The 8658-nt window shown below is 40.6% G+C and overlaps 1 pseudogene; it reads left to right on the top strand.

Moving 5' to 3' along the window:
- The first annotated feature begins 1810 nt into the window (after positions 1-1810).
- On the top strand, positions 1811-7468 carry LOC138174929 (nucleolin pseudogene; annotated as a pseudogene).
- Positions 7469-8658: the final 1190 nt, after the last annotated feature.

Genomic DNA, 8658 nt, shown 5'->3' with positions numbered 1-8658 from the left:
ATGACTTTTAACCTTTTTGTTTATTGGACACCTTTGGCAACCTAATGAGATGTGCTGAATTCTTGGAATATTGCTCTTAAATCCTTAAAATACATAGGAATATAAAAGAAATCCAATTATGTTGAATTGTAGTTGTCAGAGTATTAAAAAAAAGGCAAACAAACTTATGAACCTTATAGTAAGAAACTCTAACCTAGATGGTCCCTACCAAAGAACAGAACCTACTAAAAGCTCAGAGTATTCTTGGGAGAATTTTTATTTAGTCAGATAAAAAACACTGATTCACCAGTGGGTCCTAATCATGGAAAATATGATCTAGTAGTAAGTAAAGGTTTCCCAGGAACATATTAGCCTGGATATGTCTTTGCTCTGGTGATAAGAATGGAGGAATTGGAAAGCATGTACTTTCTTTACTTTTTTCCTCTAATCAACATGTCTTTTGTCTCTCAGGGAGATTTAATGTGGCATGGATCTAGAAAGCATGATATCTATTAATTTACATAAGATTAGGTACTGGGAGATAACTTATAAATGTGAAAGATTTCACTGTTCTTTTCTCTTCTCTCCCCCTGCCCCCAAAGTTTATTACTTTCCACAATTAAGAAATGGTCAAATGATATAAGCAGACAGTTTTGAGATGAAGAGATCAAATCTTTCTTTAGGCATACAAAGAAGTGCTCCAAATCCCTTCTGATTAAAAAAAAATGCAGTTCAAACAACTCTGAGGTACCACATCATACCTATCATATTTACTAATGTGACCAAAAAAAGGGGGGGGGTGATAAATGTTGTAGAGGATGTGGGAAAATTGGGATGCTATTAAACTGTTGGTGAAGCTGTGAACTGCTCCAACCATTATGAAGAGCAATTTGGAACTATGCCCAAAAGGCAATCAAACTGTACCTACACTTTGATTCAACAATAATTCGACTAGGTCGATACGCCAAAGAGATCATTAAAAAAGGGGAAAAAAGACCTATGTGTGCAAAAATTTTTTGTAACAGCCTTTTTCATGGTGGCAAAATATTGGAAATTGAGGGGATACCCATCATTTGGGGAATGGCTGAATGAGCTGTGGTATATGAATGTAATGGAATTCTATTGTGCAATAAGAAATGATGTACAAGCAGATTTCAGAAAAATCTGGAAAGACTTGTACAAACTGATGCAAAGTGAGAAGATCAGAACCAGGAAAACATTGCACACAGTATCAGCATCATTATGTAACAATCAACTATCAACTTAGTTCTTCTTAGCAACAAAATCAGGCAAGTACAAAAAGAAAATGCCATCAACATCCAAATGAAGAACTGATGTACTCCAAATGCATATTGAAGCTTACTTCTTTCACTTTCTTCTTTTTTGTGGTTCTTTTCTTTTGATCTGTTTCATCTTTCACATTTATGACTAATATGGAAATATGTTTTCCATGATAGTACAGGTATAGCCTATATCATATTGCTTGCCATTTCAGACGAGGGGAGGGAGAAACAATTGGAACTCAAAATCTGTGAAAAATGATTGCTAAAAATTCTCTGTATATGTAGATGTAATTGGGAAAAATAAAATACTATTGGAAAACATAAAATAAATTACTTAAATGACCTACTATTTAGTAAGAGACCTCAAGTTCAGACTGTGACTACATATAGCATGATTGATTCTTTCTGCAGTCCTCTAGAAAAAGAAGCCTAGAGTCTTTCATCTCAGTCTTGGCCAGCAAAGGGCTGCTCACAGACAGACTCCTGCCTGTGCTCTGTTGCCTGGGCCTTGGTCTGCACCCTCTGCTCCCTAGTCATGCACTGCCACCATGGTGAAGCAAGGGAAGGCTACTAAGAATCAAGGGGAGACAAAAGAAAATGTCCCCTCCCCCAAGGAGGTAGAATACAGTGAAGATGAGGACATATGTAGCAGCAAGCACGCCAGCATCCCCAGGGTGGCTGCCAACACAGGTTCTTAGATCTGCTTTTCTAAAGGAAAGCAACTCAAAATGGGCTAACAAGCTTACTTTAATCAATCAAACATACATTGTTTTCCTAGTTCAGGGAGAAAAGGTAAGCACCCTGAACTTCAGATTTATACAGAGGTTACAAGCAGAAGATACAAGACAGAAACATTTCAGCAGACAGGCTTCCAAACTATCCAGCCATTACACATCCATACCTAATTACAGTTACCAGAGAGGGAAGCATCAACATCTTGGTTTTCAAGGCCAGTGGGCCCTCAATGGCTGCCCAGAGTGTCATCTAGTCAAATCACACAACACTTCTCAAAGGGAGCCCCAAAACCAAGTTTCACATCAGAGATTTTATAGCTTTCTCCTGGGTCAGAGAATGTAACAACCCTCTTGACTCACTGCCCAATCACAAAGCACCAAAATGTGGGTGGAAAACAAGCCTCCCACCATATGCTTCAGGTGCACTTAACCTAGGATCAGGGAAGATCTTAAAAATTTACATACCCATAACAACATGTCAGAAGAGGAAGAAGAAAGCAGTGGGGAAGAGGTTGTAGTTCCTTAAAAGAAGGGCAAGAAAGTTGTGGCCACACCAGAAAGAAGGTACCACCAACCAAAAAAGCTGCTGTTGCCACCACACCAGCCAAGAAAGCAGCCCTGACTGCTGATAAGTAGGCAGCCATTCCAGGACTTCCATGGGACTCCAGCTTCCACCTCCTCCAATTCATGTAAAAAGTGACTCTAAATAAACTTTGGAGCTACAGAACATACAAAATGACACAAAGAAGCTAACCTCCTGCTGAGCACAGCCCAGCAGGCCGGCAGGAAGCAGCCAGCACAGCACTCTGGGAGCCAACCACAGGCCCACTGGATCCAGAGGTTTTAGCCACAGGGCAGCCTGACCACCACTGGCTGAAGAGACTTTAGATCACCAGCAGCTGTGGCGGTTTCCAGAATTATCAACTCATAGATGCTAAGGACAAAGTGAGAGGTCAGTGAAGTGTGGACTTTGGGAACCAGTATTTTGGGAGTAGGGTCTGGCCTTTATCCCCTGGAGGGAAAAGCACCTGAGGTGCCGAGGCCATGTAGCCTCCATCACGTGGCAGCCTCAGTTCCTGGCCTGCAGACTGTAGGGGGACAAAGCGACCAGCCTAAGCGGTAATTGCTCTTGCTTTAACCTGCTTGGATCTGGATTTCTGCCTAGGGTGGAGGTCCTAGGTTGTGCAACCAGCTTGCTAGAGCATGTGGAGGCTTCAGAGAGGGCACCCAACTAATACCTTTGGCAGCTGAGAAAACCCCTGCAATTGGTACAAAGCTCCCCTGTTGGGTAGCAGAGTCCTATTGTGGCAAAAAGCTCAAAAGTCAAGTAATTGAGTGGCAACATGAGCAAACAAGGGAATCAAAGCAAGCAGAGCAACCCAACTTTACACTCCTTGGGGACAATAAGGACAAAAGCATGGAACAGAAGAAAGACAGTAAAGTCAGAAATCCTGCACCAAAAGCTTCCAAGAAAAATATGAGCTGGTTAAAGGCCAAAGAAGAGCTTAAGAAGGATGTTGAAAAGCAAATAAGAGAAGTGGAGGAAAACCTGGGAAAAGAAATGAGAACAATGCAAGAAAATTATGAAAAGAGAATCAATAACCTGACTGAAGAAAATCATACCTTAAAAAATAGACTAACACAAATGGCAAAAGAGGCTCAAAAGGGCAATGAGAAGAAGAATGCCTTAAAAAGCTGAATTTGCCAGATGGAAAATGAATCTCAAAAGCTCAATGAAGAGAATCATTCCTTCAGAATTAGATTGGAGCAAATGGAAGCTAATGACTTTATGAGGAATCAAGATGTTATTAAACAGGTCCAAACAAATGAAAAAAAAATATATATGGTAATGTGAAATATTTCATTGGGAAAACCACTGACCTGGAAAATAGATCCAGGAGAGATAATTTAAAATGATTGGACTACCTGAAACCCATGATCAAAAACATAACCTAGAAATTATCCTTCAAGAAATTCTCAAGGAAAGTTGCCCTGATGTTATAGAATCAGAGGGCAAAATAGAGGTTGAAAGAATTGTAGCAGCAAGAACCCCAAACGTCCTCAGGGTGGCTGCCAGCACAGGTTCTTGGATCTGCTTTGATAAAGGAAAGCAATTCAAAACGGGTTAACAAACTTACTTTAATCAATCAAATATGTATTGTTTACCTAGTTCAGGGGGAAAAGGTCAGCACCCTGAACTTCAGAATATACAGACAGAATTATCAAGACAAAAACAGATCAAGTAGACAGATTTCCAAACTGTCCAACCATTACATCCATACTAAACAACATCTGGGTTTTTCAAAGCTGGGGACTCTCAACAATGGCTTCCCAGAGTCTCATCTGATCAAATCACAGAACACTTTTCAAAGTGAGCCCCAAAACAAAGCTACACATCAGGCCTTATATAGCCTTCTCCTGGCTCAGAGAATGTAACAACTTTCTGGACCCACTGGCCAATCAAAAAATATCTACTGAAAAACAATCCTCCCACCCCAGGCTCCAGATGCACTTTAGCCTAGGGGCAAGGAATATCTTAAAAAATTTACATTCCCATTACAAGAATCCACCAATCATCTCCTGAAAAAGATCCCCAAAATAAAACTCCTAGGAATATTATTGCCAGGTTCCAGAATTCCCTGATCAAGGAGAAAATATTACAAGCAGCCAGGAAGAAAAAAATAAAATTGAATATAGTGGAAACACAATCAGGATAACACAGGGCCTGGCAGCTTCCACACTGAGAAATCAAAGGACTTTCAAGCATTCTTGATGAAAAAATCATAGTTGAATAGAAAATTTGACATTCAGATACAAGAAGAAAGAGAAGTATGAAAAGGTAAATAGGGAAAAGAAATCATAAGGAAATTATTAAAGTTGAACTATTCACATTCCTACATGGAAAAATCACGATTGTAAATTATGAAAATTTTCTCAGTATGAGAATACTTGAAGGGAATAGAAATGTATATGTTTATATAGGAGGCTATATGGGTGTATGAATACATATGTGAATGTGTGTATATGTGTATGTGTGTATGCAGGTATGCATAGAGTGCACAGGACCAATTTAATAGGAAGGGATGATACGTGAAAGGCAAAATTAATAGGTGAGAGAGGAATATAATAAGAGTTGATGGGGAGAGAAAGAATGGGGTATTCTATATCATAAACAAGAGGCAAGGAAAAATGGTTTCAATGGAGGGAAAGAATAGGAAGGCAAAAGGGAATGAATCAAGCTTATTCTCTTTGAATTTGGCTTAGGGAGGGAATGACTTACACACTAAATAGGGTATCTCACCCTACAGGAGAATAGGGGGGAAGTGGATGAGAGGGGACATGAGGTATGGAAGGATAGTCTGGAAGGGGAGGGAAGTTGGAAGCACCCACTTTTGAAAAGGGACAGGATCAACAAAAAGAATGGAACAAGTGGGAGGTGGGATAGGAGGGAGGGAAATATAGTCAGTATTTTATATCCACTATGGAAATATTTTGCATAGCTACACAGGTACAACCTATATTGAATTGCTTATCTTCCCAGTGAGTTTGGGTGGCAAGGAGGCAAGGGAATGAATCTGGAATTCAAAGTTTTAAAATAAAATGTTTAATATATATATATATATATATATAAACACACTATTTTTAACATTATTTTACATGTAACTGGTAGATGGCATATGGGATATACAGGCACTGGGGCATGGAAATCCACCGTGCTCTACAGGAAAGTTGGAGAGGGTATGGAACAAGATATGGGTGAGAGCAGATTGGAGGAGGGGATATCCAATGGGATCGCTATTTTGGAGTGGCAATTGTGGGAAAGGTAGGGAGAAAATTTGTGACTCAAAATCTTGTGGAAATGAATGATGTAAACTTGAAGCTAGTAAAGCATTTGATAAAAATAAAAAGAAGGCAGCCCCCCTTGGCCCTGCCAAGAAAGTGGCCATCTGGGCTGCCAAAGCTGCTATACACCAGGCAAGAAGGGAGACTCTTCCCACCCCAGCAAAAGCAGCAGTGCTCCTAGCCAAAGGGGCAAAAAATGGAAAGAATTCCAAGAAGTAGGACAGTGAGTCTTTTTTTGTTTGTTTGTTTTTTGCTTTTTGGAGGGGGGAAGGTTGGGCAATTGGGGTTAAGTGACTTGCCCAAGATCACACAGCTAGTTTTGATTTAAGTGTCTGAGGCCAGGTTTGAACACAGGTCCTTCTGACTCCAAGGCCACTGTTCTATTCACTGTGCCACCTAGCTGCCCTGGGACAGTGAGTCTTAAGGAGTACAGTGAAGATGAGGAAAATGAAAAACATTTGAGCTTCTCAAAGCCACACAAAAGGGAGCAACTCCTGCCAATCAAGACATGGAAAAGGCTTTGGAACTCAGATGATCCAAAGTGCTTGGCTCTGAAATTTAGCTGGAAAAAGCAAAAGAAAACGAGAAAGACTGAGATTCAAGGATGCTCTTTGTAAGAACCTGCCTTATAAAGTAACTCAGGAGGAGCTTAAGGAGGTGTTTGAAGATGATATTGAGGTCAGACTGGTCTGCACCAAGTATGGGACCCCTAAAAGAATTGCTTATGTAGAATTTAAGACTGAAGCAGATGTGGACAAGGCCTTGGAAGAGAAGCAGGGCACCAAGATTGACGGTTGGGCACGCATTCTGGACTATACAGTGGAGAAGAGCCAAGGAGAAGAGAACTCCAGAGGGAAGAATAATTCCTGGGGTGGGAGCAAGAGCAAGACATCAGACTCCAAGTCTCTGGTGCTGAACAACCTGGCCTACAGAGCCATTGAGGAGAGCCTGCAGGAGGTGTTTCAGACAGCCACGTCCATCAGTTTGCCCCAGAACAACCAAGGGAGACCAAAGGGTATGTGTTCATTGAATTTTCCTCAATGAAATATTCAAAAGAAGCTTTGAATTCCTGTAACAACAGAGATTGAAGGGAGGGCCATCTGGCTGGAGCTAAAGGGACAGAAGGTGGCCAGTGCAGCCCCAAGGAACCAGTTCCACAAAACCTGTTTTTCAAAGGCCCATCTGAAGACACAACAGAAGAACAATTGAAAGATTCATTCCAAGGCTCAGTGGGTGCCAGGATAGTCACAGACAGGGAGATGGGGTCTTCAAAGCAGATTGGGTTTGTGGACTTCAACTCAGAGGAGGAGTCCAAAGCTGCAAAAGAGGCCAAGGATGATGGGGAGATCGATGGGAACAAAGTCACCCTGAACTGGGCCAAGCCTAGGGGCTTTGGAGGCTGAGGGGGAGTCCGTGGAGGCAGAGGCAGTGGCCGGGGAGGCTTCAGGGGGCAGAGGATGTGGCAGAGGAGGTGGTAGAGGAGGCCAAGGGGGCTTCACAGGCAAAGGCCTAGGAGGTTTTCAAGGAGGCCTAGGCGGTGGAAACGACAAGCCACAAGGAAAAAGACGAAGTTTGAATAGCTTCCCCACTACTCTTTTCCCCTGCCATGTGAACAGACTGGGGGTTTAATCCTCTTGTTTAATCACTAACAGAGCCTTCTGAGGACATTCCAAGACAGAAAGGCAGCCCATGGGTATCTTGGACAAACCTGGATGACATTTCAAGGGAAAGAGTGCAGCTGTTTTAACTACACAGATGTTCCACACAAACATTTTGCAGAGACAGGTGGTAGCTGTGGGAGGTCATCTTTTTGTCTATGAGCTGTCTTGAGTTTATAATGTTATACCCTATGTACAAAACCATTTTTTGCCTACAAAAATAAAAGAAAAGAAAAGGAAGCCTCTGTCATCCCATCCATCCCCAGTATCTGGGTTTCTCTAATAAATAGCATTAGTTGGTTTTGCCAGAACTAAATGATGATTATGTATTTTAGATGTTAATTCTGTTAACTGCTATCTCTGCCCTGTTCTAAAAAAAACATCCATATCAAAAGTTCTAGGAGTTTATGTCTTAGGATTTTTCAGTTATTATAAGTGAGGAGAATACAAAAGGTGATACAATAGTTATTTCACTGAGATAAAGGGAAGTAGACTCATTTATTTCAAGGAAATAGAGAATGAACCTATGATTTTTTTTTGTTATAGGGAAATACTAAATGAGTAATATTCTTAGAAATTTTTCTGAGAATTGCTAAGTAACTTGCCTAGGAGCAAAGGGCCAGTGTGTGTAAGAAGTGGGATTTAAACCTGTATTCTTAGTTCAAAGCTAAATCCCTGTGAGAATGAAGTCTCCAAACTATGGGTAAATAGATTAGATATATCTGCCTGGCAAAATTCTGGAATGCAGTATTAAGAGATAATTAGTGATTACTTAGTACAAGGAATCAGGGATTACAAGGAACCAGTGTGACTTTATATGGAAAAAAACTTTGGCAAAATATTACTTCCATTTGTGAAAGGGTCATTTTGCTTATATAGTAATCAATAATCAACAAACATTTATTAAATGCTTGTTATGTGCCAGGTATTGCACTAAAGAAATAAAAAGAAAATTTCTATCCTCAAGGAGATTACGTTTAATGAGTAGATAAAGTTTCTATAAGTATATTAAGATGCATTCAGACTGGGTGGAAAATAACCTTAGAGGGGAAGACACTAGCAATCAGGGCACTTGGCAAAAGGTTTCTGCAGAACATGATATTTGATGTTCATCCTTCTCAAATCAGGAGAGTGACTTCTTGACTTGAAAGTCAATTGGAT

The sequence above is a fragment of the Petaurus breviceps genome, unplaced genomic scaffold (genome assembly GCF_028583685.1).
Source record: "Petaurus breviceps papuanus isolate PSGF00001 unplaced genomic scaffold, PetGlider_PUasm1.0 76, whole genome shotgun sequence".
NCBI classification, from domain to species: Eukaryota; Metazoa; Chordata; class Mammalia; order Diprotodontia; family Petauridae; genus Petaurus; species Petaurus breviceps.
Note: the sequence above shows the minus strand (reverse complement) of the source record. Positions and strands in the feature narration are given on the sequence as shown.